The sequence below is a fragment of the Dendropsophus ebraccatus genome, unplaced genomic scaffold, assembly GCF_027789765.1.
Source record: "Dendropsophus ebraccatus isolate aDenEbr1 unplaced genomic scaffold, aDenEbr1.pat pat_scaffold_460_ctg1, whole genome shotgun sequence".
Taxonomy (NCBI): domain Eukaryota; kingdom Metazoa; phylum Chordata; class Amphibia; order Anura; family Hylidae; genus Dendropsophus; species Dendropsophus ebraccatus.
In genome coordinates, this window is record NW_027210066.1 from 86,698 (window position 1) to 104,215 (window position 17,518).

Sequence of the window (17,518 nt, forward strand, 5' to 3'; positions counted from 1 at the left end):
GAAGAAGACGGAAGCAGCAAAAACCGTCAGATAATTAAAAAGGGCAACCCTTCTCACTTTTGCCTGTAGACTTCTTACGTTAAGTGAGAGACCGGACAACTCAGCCATTGGAGAGTGTAAAGGAAATCAATCTCGCAACAGGACTACAACTCTCCGGCTACACCAGAGACCCCACTCGAGCTCTCATATCCCCCCACGTCCGAGTCTACTGTGCACATGGACGATGCCGGGGATGAACTACCGTCGCTCAAGTGACTCCCCGGACCCCAGGCAGCAGTAGGGGCCACAGTGTCACCCCATACAGAACATACGGGCAGCACGGTTTGTTGGGTTCCCGACTCACTTATTTCCGCTATCCCCTCCGCAGGGGTGGGATGTTTGCTTATTGCGGTTTCCGGCACCTCAGAGATGGTGACCCCTGAGGCCCCCTCCTGGCAGAGAGGGGGCGGGGTGCCCCGGCGTGGGGCCTTTGGAGGAGCGTCACTTGGTTTCCCCACAACGGTGAGTACTTCCATCGGCTCCTCCTGCACCACCTCCGAGTAGAGCCGGGACCCGGAGCCCTTGCGCCGCTTAACCGTGGCCTCACCACCGGGGTCTTTCCACTCTGGCACAGCCTGTACCGAAGGCTGTTGGGCCAGAGAGCCGGCGCCAGTCGGCACACCTTCCACCCCAGTTTCCTGGGGAGGGGCCTCCTTCCGGCCACCAGCTCTCTTTTTCCCCGTCCTCTGCGCCTTAGGGCCCTCTGCCGATCTCTCTAGGGGAGTCACTGATGTGTCCATTGCATCACCCGTCTCCGGCTCTTGTGGGGGGGCACTTTGGGTCTCTGGTTGCCCAGGCTGGTGTCCTGGTCTAGGCTTGGGTTGCCCTGGCTGCTCCGTCTTTCTCGGTCTGTGGGGACAGTTTGCATACAGGTGACCGATGTTGTGGCAAAAATTACATCTGGCTCCTTGACGGCACTCTTGTGTTTCATGTTCGGAGCTGCCACATTTCTTGCATGTACTGTCACACTGTTCTTTTGAGTGCCCATATTTGTGACATGCCCTGCAGAAGTCAGGCATTCCCGCAAAGTAGAGGTCGCCACACATGTTGTTCAATTTAAAACGTGCTGGTGGTAATCTCACTCCCCCTACAAAGTTGGGGTCGTTAATGCACGTAACTAAAAACCGCCATTTTGAGGTCCAAATACCAAACTCGTTCATAATCTTCCCCTGACACTTCACGCTCTTAAAGTAGGCTGCCAGGAAGGCTTCCACGTCTTTTAGACTAGCGAAAGGGGAATACATCTTAATCACTACAAGTTTGGTAATATCGAGGACGTGCTCAATGATCTGGACCCCCCCAAGCTTCGGATGTTCCTTCCCGGGAATACTCGCCACGAAATCTCGAAAGATTCCCTCTTCGGTGAACGATACATCGTATATCCTACGCTTGGGGTAGTCCTGGATCGCCAATATCTCTCGCTTCTGGATGTTAAAAATTCCCATGAGCACGTCCTCCACGACAAACTTCAGCCCTCGAGTGTCTTCCGTATCACCTGTGAGTATGACTCGCACAGTGTTCTTAATCCGGGCATAAGCCGGTACGGAACCTGGATCCGCATCCATGGTTCTCGATGGTACGCAACGTAACGCTCTGCTTCGCTCCGTAAAGCTCCGCTCCGCAACGCTCCGCTCCGCCCTCCCTTGATCCGAAGATCGCAGGAGGCGATCGCAACCCGTTGTCTGGGGACTAAGCCGCCTGCCTATAGCAGCATGGGGACAATCCCCCAAGGCCGACAGGACGGGTACCCCAGACACCTCTTGACTTCGAAACAAGTGCAGCAACAGGTACTACACTTGATCTTAGCCAAAAGGCCGAGAAGCGATGGCCACAACGGTTTCCCGAAAACTCCCCTTCTCGGACACCACGTCCTTCTTGTTAAGGCGAAGCCAGACATACATACCCTATTATGCGCTCCACCCTCTCAGATGGCGGACCGGACGTGCTTTCACACTGCATCTCCTATTGCCTAGCACTGCCTCTGTCTTCCTTTCTGCTCTCAAATCTGAATAGCTCCACCCCCCAATCACACTGCGTCTGCTTCCACCTGATGGATGGCAGACATACACGTCTCTGTCTCTGTCTCCGTCTCTGTCTGGCATACATGACATGCAGCTAGCTCTTTGGCTGGCTGTCTCTGTAGCTGGCTGGCTGTCTCTGTGGCTGGCTGCCTAGCTGGCTAGCTTATTATTAGTACCTACCTACCTACCTACCTACCTACCTATCTATCTATCTATCTATCTATCTATCTATCTATCTATCTATCTAATCTATCCTATCTATCCTATCTATTCTATCTAATGTATCTAATCTATCTATCAAAGAACATGGAGGGTGAATTCTCCCAGCTGGAGCCGTAGGCAGGCAGCATCAGCAGGATACATCGGCCGGCCACCAGGAAATCAAATCCAAAGGAAACGGTTTAATAAACTGCACCTACCTTTCCACCTACCTGCTCGGTCGCTTGACCGGCTGCAACTGAGCTGCTTGTTGTGCTGGCAGCTGTGTATAGCAGCAAAGCCTTGATGACATCACGTCCCGCGATGACATCACCAGCACTGGCCCGGCAGCCAAGTTGTAAACAACTCTGCCAGTTGGTTGCCATGGCAACAGAGGCCAGCAAGTCTTGGACAAACAAACTTTTCGTAGCCACACTCGGGCTAATTTTTCGGGGTCGGTCCACCTGCGCACAACACACTCGAGGGATGTTTCTTGCAAAACAGTAGTTTCAGGTGCAGCCGGCTTGTTTCCTTCTTCATTCTTTTGCTCTGTTTTTTGCAAACTCATTAGGGGGTGCACTGAACCTGGAGGCACTGCAATACCAGGTCAATGCCTGGAGAGGACAGAGCAAGCTCTTTTTCCATCTCCCTGTTCTAAAAATCCATTTAATATATGGTCCCCAGATAGGGGACGTATCAGATATTAAACTGATAAGAACAGATACTACACTTGATCTTAGCCAAAAGGCCGAGAAGCGATGGCCACAACGGTTTCCCGAAAACTCCCCTTCTCGGACACCACGTCCTTCTTGTTAAGGCGAAGCCAGACATACATACCCTATTATGCGCTCCACCCTCTCAGATGGCGGACCGGACGTGCTTTCACACTGCATCTCCTATTGCCTAGCACTGCCTCTGTCTTCCTTTCTGCTCTCAAATCTGAATAGCTCCACCCCCCAATCACACTGCGTCTGCTTCCACCTGATGGATGGCAGACATACACGTCTCTGTCTCTGTCTCCGTCTCTGTCTGGCATACATGACATGCAGCTAGCTCTTTGGCTGGCTGTCTCTGTAGCTGGCTGGCTGTCTCTGTGGCTGGCTGCCTAGCTGGCTAGCTTATTATTAGTACCTACCTACCTACCTACCTACCTATCTATCTATCTATCTATCTATCTATCTATCTATCTATCTATCTAATCTATCCTATCTATCCTATCTATTCTATCTAATGTATCTAATCTATCTATCAAAGAACATGGAGGGTGAATTCTCCCAGCTGGAGCCGTAGGCAGGCAGCATCAGCAGGATACATCGGCCGGCCACCAGGAAATCAAATCCAAAGGAAACGGTTTAATAAACTGCACCTACCTTTCCACCTACCTGCTCGGTCGCTTGACCGGCTGCAACTGAGCTGCTTGTTGTGCTGGCAGCTGTGTATAGCAGCAAAGCCTTGATGACATCACGTCCCGCGATGACATCACCAGCACTGGCCCGGCAGCCAAGTTGTAAACAACTCTGCCAGTTGGTTGCCATGGCAACAGAGGCCAGCAAGTCTTGGACAAACAAACTTTTCGTAGCCACACTCGGGCTAATTTTTCGGGGTCGGTCCACCTGCGCACAACACACTCGAGGGATGTTTCTTGCAAAACAGTAGTTTCAGGTGCAGCCGGCTTGTTTCCTTCTTCATTCTTTTGCTCTGTTTTTTGCAAACTCATTAGGGGGTGCACTGAACCTGGAGGCACTGCAATACCAGGTCAATGCCTGGAGAGGACAGAGCAAGCTCTTTTTCCATCTCCCTGTTCTAAAAATCCATTTAATATATGGTCCCCAGATAGGGGACGTATCAGATATTAAACTGATAAGAACAGATTTTTTTTTTTTTTTTCCTCCTCAGTTTCTGGACTACAGTCAAATGGCCATCAGGTCACCTACCATGACTCATCACAGCAACCAAGTCCATAAAAAACATCATAGGAATACTAAACAAAAAAACTAAAAACATTCAAAAAACAAAAACACAAAAAACAAAATTGGTCAAGATTACTCACATGTTACCCCATCGCGAAAATTTCCAAATGTCCTCTGCTTTGTCTTCTCCATTCCTTTTCTTTTCCACCAGATAGACGACAAAGACTCTCGCTAAAAACAGTTTTTTGCATTCAATAGGAGAAATAAAAACATGTTTAAAAACCAGCAAATTACGACAATCCCATAAAACTTCTTTAAAAATTGAAAAAACAATCCAACACACTCGGGCACTTGTCTCTTTGCTAAAATCTTGACCAATTAAAATCCTTTGAAAATTAAAATGACTAAGACCAGTAACAGCACTAAAAAAACTCTCTAAAAGGGATAAAAGCGTTTTAGCATAAAAACAGTCCCAAAAAATATGAAAAATGTCCTCCCTCCCAACACAACCTTCTCTAGGGCACTTATCGTTCACACGTATTCCTCGTCCATTCAAAAATGCCCGTGTTGGGAGACATCCATGCAAGGACAGCCACGCCACATCCCTCTGTCTATTAGAGAGACCAAAAACATTAAAAAGGTTCCAGACCTTTGCTGACTGTACAGAATTGCAGAATGGTACTTCATATAACCTCTCGTCTTTTCTCAAGGCTCGCTGTAATTTCTCTTTTTCAGGCTTACCTAAAGAGCTCAGGTTATACTGATCATTGAAGGACCTAAGGACCACATAAAAGGTAGGAATAACAAATGACATGGGTCTACTCAGATCCTTCTCACACCAGCCCCATTTAGTAAACAACCATCCTGCTAAATACCTGCACATGTCAGCGGTCCTACTATTGTTCTGGCTAGTCTTAAAAATCAATAAAAAATAATGCATTTTTAAAAACAAATCAACATTCGGAAAATTAAAACCACCATATTTCTCACTACTTAAAACCTTTTCTCTTCTCATTTTCTCCATCTTAGAACCCCAAAAAAAGATAAAAAGTTTCCTCGTCGTTCTTCTAACCCACAATGGTTTGGGTGGAAAAATCATTGCAATGTATAAAAGCATCGGTAAAATCACAGTCTTAATAATTAAAATTTTTCCTTTAAAAGATAAGTTCCGTAATTTCCAAAAATTTAACTTCTTTTCAATCTTCTGCTCCAACTCCACATAGCTCTTCCTTGCTTTTAGATCTTTCTCATAGGTCATGCCCAGGACATCAATATTGTCTTTTTCCACCACCCCATCCACTACTACTTTTTCCTGCTTACCAAAATTACATAACTGACATTTATTCCAATTTACACTCATTCCACTCACACAACAAAATAATTTAACATGTAAATTGACTCTACGTAAGTCCGCCAGGGATGTACATGTAAAAACCACATCATCCATATAACTTAATGATTTCACTGTCATACCTGCACTACCTGGGATAAAAACACCATCAACACATTTATCTTTTTGCACGGATTTTAAAAGAGCCTCTATAACACAAATAAAAAGAATTGGGGACAGAGGACATCCCTGGCGGACCCCAGATAAAATATTAAAAGCAGGACTAAAATGGCCATTAACTAAAACCTGAGCACTCACATCCTGATAAAAACCTCTGATTACTCTCAATAAAAACTCAGGGACACCAAGACGTTTTAACGCTAAAAACATAAAATTGTGTGGCACCTTGTCATACGCTTTTTCAAAATCTACAGACTCAACAAACAGAGGAGAATTATTAAAACCAGCACTGTAAACAATATCTCTTAAAATCAATAAATTATCAGTAATTCTCCTCCCTGGTACGGCACACACCTGGTACTCCCCCACCATGTGGCCCACCACCTCACTCATTCTTAATGCCACTATTTTTGCAATAATTTTATAATCCACGTTTAAAAGCGTAATTGGTCTCCAATTCTTAATGTCCCTTTCGTCTCCTTTTTTAAAAATAAGAGTAATCATACCCCTCTTCATTGATTCTGATAAAAGTCCTGAATTAAAAACATGCTGGATGACATAAGTAAAATCTTCTTTTAAAATATCCCAAAAAGCAATATAAAATTCTACAGGGAGACCGTCTCCTCCTGGCGTCTTCCCTTTCGCCATCTTGTCTATTGCTTGTTTGATCTCCCCTTCACCAACGTCACCATTTAAAAATTCTTGCATGTTATCAGGAATACAATTATCTAAAACCTTACAATAGTCGTTCATCTCTGCCTCACTAGCTCTGCTTTGATTACTAAAAAGTGTTTTGTAAAAATTACCGACCTCTTCCACCACTTCATCACCAGTCACTTCTCCTGTGGAAGTTAAAACGGATTTAAAATATCCTTTGGCCTTAAAACACTTTTTAAAAAAGAAACGGGAACACTGCTCATCCTCCTCCATCTTCTGTACCTTGGCCGCATACACAATATTCTTCCCCCTTTCCACCAATGCTTTCCTCATCTCTTCTTTTATCTTCTTTACCTCCACCTCCACATCAATCCCAACACTTTTAAATTTATATAGCGCCTCTAGTTGGGATATTAGGTCTGCTTCTTTCTTTCTCTTCTTTTTAGCTTTTTCTATGCAAGTCTTCTTAAAAAATTGTGCGAATCTGACTTTGGACCAGTCCCACCATGCTAAAATATCTTTAAAATTCCGTTTCTTTGACACACAAAATAAAAACTCCTTCTTAAAATCTTCTATTACTTCCTCTTCCTGTAACAGACTTACATTCAGCTTCCACAGCCCTCTCCCAAAGCTAGTGGATTCATTAATACTAATCTCAGCCACCACCATCTTATGGTCTGAGAAAGAAAGCATCACGTGATCGCACCGGACCACCTTAACCCCTTCAGACACAAAAATGTAATCCAACCGGGATCTACAGCGGCCACTATCCGATATATATGTAAATCTGTCATCAGTGCTAATCATCAGCCCAGTATCAATGTAACGTAAGTCTTGTATAATCTGATTTAAAGCATTGGAAGTAACATCAGTTCTTACTTCAGCAGAGCTCTCACGATCATTGGCAGATCGAATACAATTAAAATCTCCAGCGACTACTGTAAAATCACGCCCAGGCATAAAATATTTAAGAGACTCTAAAAATAAAATCCGTGCTTGTTTTTCAGCAGGTGCATAAACATTAAAAATTCTTATTCTCTGTCCCAAAAAATCCAGATTTAAAACCATACAACGTCCTGGAATTAAAATCTGGCAATCTAAAAACTTAATACCATCATTTTTCAATAAAATACCAATGCCTTCATTTTTATTGTCTGTGCATGGAGACCAAAAAGACTGCCCCTTCCTCCACTCATCTCCATGTGGGGCAGATTTTATTGCACATTCTTGTAAACAGAGGATATCCGCATTAACATTCTCGAGGCGCTCTAATATTGCTGCTCTCCTACTTGCAGACCCAATACCTCGCACATTAATTGTAGCCACACATAAACTCATTAAAAAATTAATGAGAAAAAACATGTTCACAGCCATGGCAGCTACTTTTTAAAACTCTGACTTTCCACTCTCCTCATAACACTCACATTACAATCAGGCGACCCTGGATCAGAGTCCCTGTCCATCTCTTCATTCCACTCCTGAACAGGATCCTCCTGTTCACCAGACCATCTTCCTTTTTTGGATTTCCTCCTCTCACTTTGCAATTCATCCACCTCCTCCTCCTCACCACCAGGGTGTGACTCACCACTCCCCTCGTTAGCACGTTGACCAGGTGTTAATGATGCATCAGATTCCTCTCCACCTTCTTCCATTTGCTCTCCCTCCTCCACCACAGGGTCAGTGCACTTCACTTCCATATCCACACTTAACCCCTCATTCACCAGTGACTCACCACTCCTTACTTCCTCAGAGCCACTTTGTGAGTCATTTTTCAGTTCACTTTTCCTCCCTTTCCCACCTTTTCTCTCTGTACTGGTTGTAGCACTCTGTTGTACATTTTCCACAATCACACCAGTACCAGCACCTCTCACATTTTTTCCAGACACACCAGACTCTCTTTCTTTAGGCATATCCATCTCTTTCTCACCTCCTGTATTTTTGCTCATATGCTCCTTCTTCCCTCCAGCCGCCTCAGCATAACTCCTCTTTTTATACCATAAATTACAATTTTTAGCCAAATGCTCATCACTACCGCATATATCACAAGTTTTCCTCTCTGTGCATGACCCAGCATTATGCCCAGTTTTCCCGCAATTTCTGCAACATTCTCCTCTTTCTGGACACCTGTCCTGGACATGACCATATGCATGACACCGTCTACAATATTCCAACTGCCCGTCATAGAAACAAAATCCTCTTTCTCCTCCAATAGAAAAAACTTGCGGTATACTTTTAAATCCACTTATCACATTTTCATCTTGTTTAAACTTTACCAAAAACTTCCTTTTTCCATTTAGGTAACCGTACTTATTTCTCAGTCTTCCCAAAAACTTTACTTCCTCACAGTAGCGAAGCAAAAAACCAGACACCATTTCATCGGTTACCTTAGGGTTATACATATGGATTACCACCATTTTGGACATTCGCATAAACAAAGGCACAATTTTCACCATTTTCATTACTTCTGGCTCCTCTTTCCTCTTCATCTCTTCCAAATCCTTATAGACACGCTGGCACAACTCGGAATTAAAGAAAGTGATATCGTAAATACCTTGTCTTGCAAAATCTTGTAATCCCAACACATCCGTTACCTGTAGGTACTGAAGCTTCCGGATGATCTCCAGCACCACTTGGTCCAATCCAATTTTCTCCCGATATTGTATGGGGACAAAAATCCTCACTGTGTCCTCGACTCCTCGAGACCGTTCTCCATCCATTTTTGCAGGCTTAAATACCTACGATCGCAACCCCGTAATAATCCAGGGCCCCCACAAGGAGGACCCCGATCACCACCCCCTCTGACCAGACCAAACGCAGCAAAGATACTACACTTGATCTTAGCCAAAAGGCCGAGAAGCGATGGCCACAACGGTTTCCCGAAAACTCCCCTTCTCGGACACCACGTCCTTCTTGTTAAGGCGAAGCCAGACATACATACCCTATTATGCGCTCCACCCTCTCAGATGGCGGACCGGACGTGCTTTCACACTGCATCTCCTATTGCCTAGCACTGCCTCTGTCTTCCTTTCTGCTCTCAAATCTGAATAGCTCCACCCCCCAATCACACTGCGTCTGCTTCCACCTGATGGATGGCAGACATACACGTCTCTGTCTCTGTCTCCGTCTCTGTCTGGCATACATGACATGCAGCTAGCTCTTTGGCTGGCTGTCTCTGTAGCTGGCTGGCTGTCTCTGTGGCTGGCTGCCTAGCTGGCTAGCTTATTATTAGTACCTACCTACCTACCTACCTACCTATCTATCTATCTATCTATCTATCTATCTATCTATCTATCTAATCTATCCTATCTATCCTATCTATTCTATCTAATGTATCTAATCTATCTATCAAAGAACATGGAGGGTGAATTCTCCCAGCTGGAGCCGTAGGCAGGCAGCATCAGCAGGATACATCGGCCGGCCACCAGGAAATCAAATCCAAAGGAAACGGTTTAATAAACTGCACCTACCTTTCCACCTACCTGCTCGGTCGCTTGACCGGCTGCAACTGAGCTGCTTGTTGTGCTGGCAGCTGTGTATAGCAGCAAAGCCTTGATGACATCACGTCCCGCGATGACATCACCAGCACTGGCCCGGCAGCCAAGTTGTAAACAACTCTGCCAGTTGGTTGCCATGGCAACAGAGGCCAGCAAGTCTTGGACAAACAAACTTTTCGTAGCCACACTCGGGCTAATTTTTCGGGGTCGGTCCACCTGCGCACAACACACTCGAGGGATGTTTCTTGCAAAACAGTAGTTTCAGGTGCAGCCGGCTTGTTTCCTTCTTCATTCTTTTGCTCTGTTTTTTGCAAACTCATTAGGGGGTGCACTGAACCTGGAGGCACTGCAATACCAGGTCAATGCCTGGAGAGGACAGAGCAAGCTCTTTTTCCATCTCCCTGTTCTAAAAATCCATTTAATATATGGTCCCCAGATAGGGGACGTATCAGATATTAAACTGATAAGAACAGATACTACACTTGATCTTAGCCAAAAGGCCGAGAAGCGATGGCCACAACGGTTTCCCGAAAACTCCCCTTCTCGGACACCACGTCCTTCTTGTTAAGGCGAAGCCAGACATACATACCCTATTATGCGCTCCACCCTCTCAGATGGCGGACCGGACGTGCTTTCACACTGCATCTCCTATTGCCTAGCACTGCCTCTGTCTTCCTTTCTGCTCTCAAATCTGAATAGCTCCACCCCCCAATCACACTGCGTCTGCTTCCACCTGATGGATGGCAGACATACACGTCTCTGTCTCTGTCTCCGTCTCTGTCTGGCATACATGACATGCAGCTAGCTCTTTGGCTGGCTGTCTCTGTAGCTGGCTGGCTGTCTCTGTGGCTGGCTGCCTAGCTGGCTAGCTTATTATTAGTACCTACCTACCTACCTACCTACCTACCTATCTATCTATCTATCTATCTATCTATCTATCTATCTATCTATCTATCTAATCTATCCTATCTATCCTATCTATTCTATCTAATGTATCTAATCTATCTATCAAAGAACATGGAGGGTGAATTCTCCCAGCTGGAGCCGTAGGCAGGCAGCATCAGCAGGATACATCGGCCGGCCACCAGGAAATCAAATCCAAAGGAAACGGTTTAATAAACTGCACCTACCTTTCCACCTACCTGCTCGGTCGCTTGACCGGCTGCAACTGAGCTGCTTGTTGTGCTGGCAGCTGTGTATAGCAGCAAAGCCTTGATGACATCACGTCCCGCGATGACATCACCAGCACTGGCCCGGCAGCCAAGTTGTAAACAACTCTGCCAGTTGGTTGCCATGGCAACAGAGGCCAGCAAGTCTTGGACAAACAAACTTTTCGTAGCCACACTCGGGCTAATTTTTCGGGGTCGGTCCACCTGCGCACAACACACTCGAGGGATGTTTCTTGCAAAACAGTAGTTTCAGGTGCAGCCGGCTTGTTTCCTTCTTCATTCTTTTGCTCTGTTTTTTGCAAACTCATTAGGGGGTGCACTGAACCTGGAGGCACTGCAATACCAGGTCAATGCCTGGAGAGGACAGAGCAAGCTCTTTTTCCATCTCCCTGTTCTAAAAATCCATTTAATATATGGTCCCCAGATAGGGGACGTATCAGATATTAAACTGATAAGAACAGATACTACACTTGATCTTAGCCAAAAGGCCGAGAAGCGATGGCCACAACGGTTTCCCGAAAACTCCCCTTCTCGGACACCACGTCCTTCTTGTTAAGGCGAAGCCAGACATACATACCCTATTATGCGCTCCACCCTCTCAGATGGCGGACCGGACGTGCTTTCACACTGCATCTCCTATTGCCTAGCACTGCCTCTGTCTTCCTTTCTGCTCTCAAATCTGAATAGCTCCACCCCCCAATCACACTGCGTCTGCTTCCACCTGATGGATGGCAGACATACACGTCTCTGTCTCTGTCTCCGTCTCTGTCTGGCATACATGACATGCAGCTAGCTCTTTGGCTGGCTGTCTCTGTAGCTGGCTGGCTGTCTCTGTGGCTGGCTGCCTAGCTGGCTAGCTTATTATTAGTACCTACCTACCTACCTACCTACCTACCTATCTATCTATCTATCTATCTATCTATCTATCTATCTATCTATCTATCTATCTAATCTATCCTATCTATCCTATCTATTCTATCTAATGTATCTAATCTATCTATCAAAGAACATGGAGGGTGAATTCTCCCAGCTGGAGCCGTAGGCAGGCAGCATCAGCAGGATACATCGGCCGGCCACCAGGAAATCAAATCCAAAGGAAACGGTTTAATAAACTGCACCTACCTTTCCACCTACCTGCTCGGTCGCTTGACCGGCTGCAACTGAGCTGCTTGTTGTGCTGGCAGCTGTGTATAGCAGCAAAGCCTTGATGACATCACGTCCCGCGATGACATCACCAGCACTGGCCCGGCAGCCAAGTTGTAAACAACTCTGCCAGTTGGTTGCCATGGCAACAGAGGCCAGCAAGTCTTGGACAAACAAACTTTTCGTAGCCACACTCGGGCTAATTTTTCGGGGTCGGTCCACCTGCGCACAACACACTCGAGGGATGTTTCTTGCAAAACAGTAGTTTCAGGTGCAGCCGGCTTGTTTCCTTCTTCATTCTTTTGCTCTGTTTTTTGCAAACTCATTAGGGGGTGCACTGAACCTGGAGGCACTGCAATACCAGGTCAATGCCTGGAGAGGACAGAGCAAGCTCTTTTTCCATCTCCCTGTTCTAAAAATCCATTTAATATATGGTCCCCAGATAGGGGACGTATCAGATATTAAACTGATAAGAACAGATACTACACTTGATCTTAGCCAAAAGGCCGAGAAGCGATGGCCACAACGGTTTCCCGAAAACTCCCCTTCTCGGACACCACGTCCTTCTTGTTAAGGCGAAGCCAGACATACATACCCTATTATGCGCTCCACCCTCTCAGATGGCGGACCGGACGTGCTTTCACACTGCATCTCCTATTGCCTAGCACTGCCTCTGTCTTCCTTTCTGCTCTCAAATCTGAATAGCTCCACCCCCCAATCACACTGCGTCTGCTTCCACCTGATGGATGGCAGACATACACGTCTCTGTCTCTGTCTCCGTCTCTGTCTGGCATACATGACATGCAGCTAGCTCTTTGGCTGGCTGTCTCTGTAGCTGGCTGGCTGTCTCTGTGGCTGGCTGCCTAGCTGGCTAGCTTATTATTAGTACCTACCTACCTACCTACCTACCTACCTATCTATCTATCTATCTATCTATCTATCTATCTATCTATCTATCTATCTAATCTATCCTATCTATCCTATCTATTCTATCTAATGTATCTAATCTATCTATCAAAGAACATGGAGGGTGAATTCTCCCAGCTGGAGCCGTAGGCAGGCAGCATCAGCAGGATACATCGGCCGGCCACCAGGAAATCAAATCCAAAGGAAACGGTTTAATAAACTGCACCTACCTTTCCACCTACCTGCTCGGTCGCTTGACCGGCTGCAACTGAGCTGCTTGTTGTGCTGGCAGCTGTGTATAGCAGCAAAGCCTTGATGACATCACGTCCCGCGATGACATCACCAGCACTGGCCCGGCAGCCAAGTTGTAAACAACTCTGCCAGTTGGTTGCCATGGCAACAGAGGCCAGCAAGTCTTGGACAAACAAACTTTTCGTAGCCACACTCGGGCTAATTTTTCGGGGTCGGTCCACCTGCGCACAACACACTCGAGGGATGTTTCTTGCAAAACAGTAGTTTCAGGTGCAGCCGGCTTGTTTCCTTCTTCATTCTTTTGCTCTGTTTTTTGCAAACTCATTAGGGGGTGCACTGAACCTGGAGGCACTGCAATACCAGGTCAATGCCTGGAGAGGACAGAGCAAGCTCTTTTTCCATCTCCCTGTTCTAAAAATCCATTTAATATATGGTCCCCAGATAGGGGACGTATCAGATATTAAACTGATAAGAACAGATACTACACTTGATCTTAGCCAAAAGGCCGAGAAGCGATGGCCACAACGGTTTCCCGAAAACTCCCCTTCTCGGACACCACGTCCTTCTTGTTAAGGCGAAGCCAGACATACATACCCTATTATGCGCTCCACCCTCTCAGATGGCGGACCGGACGTGCTTTCACACTGCATCTCCTATTGCCTAGCACTGCCTCTGTCTTCCTTTCTGCTCTCAAATCTGAATAGCTCCACCCCCCAATCACACTGCGTCTGCTTCCACCTGATGGATGGCAGACATACACGTCTCTGTCTCTGTCTCCGTCTCTGTCTGGCATACATGACATGCAGCTAGCTCTTTGGCTGGCTGTCTCTGTAGCTGGCTGGCTGTCTCTGTGGCTGGCTGCCTAGCTGGCTAGCTTATTATTAGTACCTACCTACCTACCTACCTACCTATCTATCTATCTATCTATCTATCTATCTATCTATCTATCTATCTATCTAATCTATCCTATCTATCCTATCTATTCTATCTAATGTATCTAATCTATCTATCAAAGAACATGGAGGGTGAATTCTCCCAGCTGGAGCCGTAGGCAGGCAGCATCAGCAGGATACATCGGCCGGCCACCAGGAAATCAAATCCAAAGGAAACGGTTTAATAAACTGCACCTACCTTTCCACCTACCTGCTCGGTCGCTTGACCGGCTGCAACTGAGCTGCTTGTTGTGCTGGCAGCTGTGTATAGCAGCAAAGCCTTGATGACATCACGTCCCGCGATGACATCACCAGCACTGGCCCGGCAGCCAAGTTGTAAACAACTCTGCCAGTTGGTTGCCATGGCAACAGAGGCCAGCAAGTCTTGGACAAACAAACTTTTCGTAGCCACACTCGGGCTAATTTTTCGGGGTCGGTCCACCTGCGCACAACACACTCGAGGGATGTTTCTTGCAAAACAGTAGTTTCAGGTGCAGCCGGCTTGTTTCCTTCTTCATTCTTTTGCTCTGTTTTTTGCAAACTCATTAGGGGGTGCACTGAACCTGGAGGCACTGCAATACCAGGTCAATGCCTGGAGAGGACAGAGCAAGCTCTTTTTCCATCTCCCTGTTCTAAAAATCCATTTAATATATGGTCCCCAGATAGGGGACGTATCAGATATTAAACTGATAAGAACAGATACTACACTTGATCTTAGCCAAAAGGCCGAGAAGCGATGGCCACAACGGTTTCCCGAAAACTCCCCTTCTCGGACACCACGTCCTTCTTGTTAAGGCGAAGCCAGACATACATACCCTATTATGCGCTCCACCCTCTCAGATGGCGGACCGGACGTGCTTTCACACTGCATCTCCTATTGCCTAGCACTGCCTCTGTCTTCCTTTCTGCTCTCAAATCTGAATAGCTCCACCCCCCAATCACACTGCGTCTGCTTCCACCTGATGGATGGCAGACATACACGTCTCTGTCTCTGTCTCCGTCTCTGTCTGGCATACATGACATGCAGCTAGCTCTTTGGCTGGCTGTCTCTGTAGCTGGCTGGCTGTCTCTGTGGCTGGCTGCCTAGCTGGCTAGCTTATTATTAGTACCTACCTACCTACCTACCTACCTATCTATCTATCTATCTATCTATCTATCTATCTATCTATCTATCTATCTAATCTATCCTATCTATCCTATCTATTCTATCTAATGTATCTAATCTATCTATCAAAGAACATGGAGGGTGAATTCTCCCAGCTGGAGCCGTAGGCAGGCAGCATCAGCAGGATACATCGGCCGGCCACCAGGAAATCAAATCCAAAGGAAACGGTTTAATAAACTGCACCTACCTTTCCACCTACCTGCTCGGTCGCTTGACCGGCTGCAACTGAGCTGCTTGTTGTGCTGGCAGCTGTGTATAGCAGCAAAGCCTTGATGACATCACGTCCCGCGATGACATCACCAGCACTGGCCCGGCAGCCAAGTTGTAAACAACTCTGCCAGTTGGTTGCCATGGCAACAGAGGCCAGCAAGTCTTGGACAAACAAACTTTTCGTAGCCACACTCGGGCTAATTTTTCGGGGTCGGTCCACCTGCGCACAACACACTCGAGGGATGTTTCTTGCAAAACAGTAGTTTCAGGTGCAGCCGGCTTGTTTCCTTCTTCATTCTTTTGCTCTGTTTTTTGCAAACTCATTAGGGGGTGCACTGAACCTGGAGGCACTGCAATACCAGGTCAATGCCTGGAGAGGACAGAGCAAGCTCTTTTTCCATCTCCCTGTTCTAAAAATCCATTTAATATATGGTCCCCAGATAGGGGACGTATCAGATATTAAACTGATAAGAACAGATACTACACTTGATCTTAGCCAAAAGGCCGAGAAGCGATGGCCACAACGGTTTCCCGAAAACTCCCCTTCTCGGACACCACGTCCTTCTTGTTAAGGCGAAGCCAGACATACATACCCTATTATGCGCTCCACCCTCTCAGATGGCGGACCGGACGTGCTTTCACACTGCATCTCCTATTGCCTAGCACTGCCTCTGTCTTCCTTTCTGCTCTCAAATCTGAATAGCTCCACCCCCCAATCACACTGCGTCTGCTTCCACCTGATGGATGGCAGACATACACGTCTCTGTCTCTGTCTCCGTCTCTGTCTGGCATACATGACATGCAGCTAGCTCTTTGGCTGGCTGTCTCTGTAGCTGGCTGGCTGTCTCTGTGGCTGGCTGCCTAGCTGGCTAGCTTATTATTAGTACCTACCTACCTACCTACCTACCTACCTATCTATCTATCTATCTATCTATCTATCTATCTATCTATCTATCTATCTAATCTATCCTATCTATCCTATCTATTCTATCTAATGTATCTAATCTATCTATCAAAGAACATGGAGGGTGAATTCTCCCAGCTGGAGCCGTAGGCAGGCAGCATCAGCAGGATACATCGGCCGGCCACCAGGAAATCAAATCCAAAGGAAACGGTTTAATAAACTGCACCTACCTTTCCACCTACCTGCTCGGTCGCTTGACCGGCTGCAACTGAGCTGCTTGTTGTGCTGGCAGCTGTGTATAGCAGCAAAGCCTTGATGACATCACGTCCCGCGATGACATCACCAGCACTGGCCCGGCAGCCAAGTTGTAAACAACTCTGCCAGTTGGTTGCCATGGCAACAGAGGCCAGCAAGTCTTGGACAAACAAACTTTTCGTAGCCACACTCGGGCTAATTTTTCGGGGTCGGTCCACCTGCGCACAACACACTCGAGGGATGTTTCTTGCAAAACAGTAGTTTCAGGTGCAGCCGGCTTGTTTCCTTCTTCATTCTTTTGCTCTGTTTTTTGCAAACTCATTAGGGGGTGCACTGAACCTGGAGGCACTGCAATACCAGGTCAATGCCTGGAGAGGACAGAGCAAGCTCTTTTTCCATCTCCCTGTTCTAAAAATCCATTTAATATATGGTCCCCAGATAGGGGACGTATCAGATATTAAACTGATAAGAACAGATACTACACTTGATCTTAGCCAAAAGGCCGAGAAGCGATGGCCACAACGGTTTCCCGAAAACTCCCCTTCTCGGACACCACGTCCTTCTTGTTAAGGCGAAGCCAGACATACATACCCTATTATGCGCTCCACCCTCTCAGATGGCGGACCGGACGTGCTTTCACACTGCATCTCCTATTGCCTAGCACTGCCTCTGTCTTCCTTTCTGCTCTCAAATCTGAATAGCTCCACCCCCCAATCACACTGCGTCTGCTTCCACCTGATGGATGGCAGACAT

At 46.6% G+C, this 17,518-nt stretch overlaps 8 non-coding genes and 3 pseudogenes across 8 annotated transcripts; all 11 read right to left on the reverse strand.

The window, feature by feature from the left end:
* Nucleotides 1–1,718: 1,718 nt before the first annotated feature.
* LOC138776625 (U2 spliceosomal RNA) lies at nucleotides 1,719–1,865 on the reverse strand (annotated as a pseudogene).
* Nucleotides 1,866–2,827: 962 nt separating this feature from the next.
* On the reverse strand, nucleotides 2,828–3,018 carry LOC138776666 (U2 spliceosomal RNA). Its single transcript, XR_011360786.1, has one exon. It is a non-coding gene; the product is annotated as a U2 spliceosomal RNA (small nuclear RNA).
* Nucleotides 3,019–3,976: 958 nt separating this feature from the next.
* Nucleotides 3,977–4,180, reverse strand: LOC138776611 (U2 spliceosomal RNA; annotated as a pseudogene).
* Nucleotides 4,181–9,108: 4,928 nt separating this feature from the next.
* Nucleotides 9,109–9,196, reverse strand: LOC138776632 (U2 spliceosomal RNA; annotated as a pseudogene).
* Nucleotides 9,197–10,150: 954 nt separating this feature from the next.
* On the reverse strand, nucleotides 10,151–10,341 carry LOC138776667 (U2 spliceosomal RNA). Its single transcript, XR_011360787.1, has one exon. It is a non-coding gene; the product is annotated as a U2 spliceosomal RNA (small nuclear RNA).
* A 966-nt stretch (nucleotides 10,342–11,307) lies between these two features.
* LOC138776668 (U2 spliceosomal RNA) lies at nucleotides 11,308–11,498 on the reverse strand. Its single transcript, XR_011360788.1, has one exon. It is a non-coding gene; the product is annotated as a U2 spliceosomal RNA (small nuclear RNA).
* Nucleotides 11,499–12,468: 970 nt separating this feature from the next.
* On the reverse strand, nucleotides 12,469–12,659 carry LOC138776669 (U2 spliceosomal RNA). The gene has a single exon (XR_011360789.1). It is a non-coding gene; the product is annotated as a U2 spliceosomal RNA (small nuclear RNA).
* Nucleotides 12,660–13,625: 966 nt separating this feature from the next.
* LOC138776670 (U2 spliceosomal RNA) lies at nucleotides 13,626–13,816 on the reverse strand. The gene has a single exon (XR_011360790.1). It is a non-coding gene; the product is annotated as a U2 spliceosomal RNA (small nuclear RNA).
* A 962-nt stretch (nucleotides 13,817–14,778) lies between these two features.
* On the reverse strand, nucleotides 14,779–14,969 carry LOC138776671 (U2 spliceosomal RNA). The gene has a single exon (XR_011360791.1). It is a non-coding gene; the product is annotated as a U2 spliceosomal RNA (small nuclear RNA).
* Nucleotides 14,970–15,931: 962 nt separating this feature from the next.
* LOC138776673 (U2 spliceosomal RNA) lies at nucleotides 15,932–16,122 on the reverse strand. The gene has a single exon (XR_011360792.1). It is a non-coding gene; the product is annotated as a U2 spliceosomal RNA (small nuclear RNA).
* A 966-nt stretch (nucleotides 16,123–17,088) lies between these two features.
* On the reverse strand, nucleotides 17,089–17,279 carry LOC138776674 (U2 spliceosomal RNA). The gene has a single exon (XR_011360793.1). It is a non-coding gene; the product is annotated as a U2 spliceosomal RNA (small nuclear RNA).
* Between the last annotated feature and the right edge of the window lie 239 nt (nucleotides 17,280–17,518).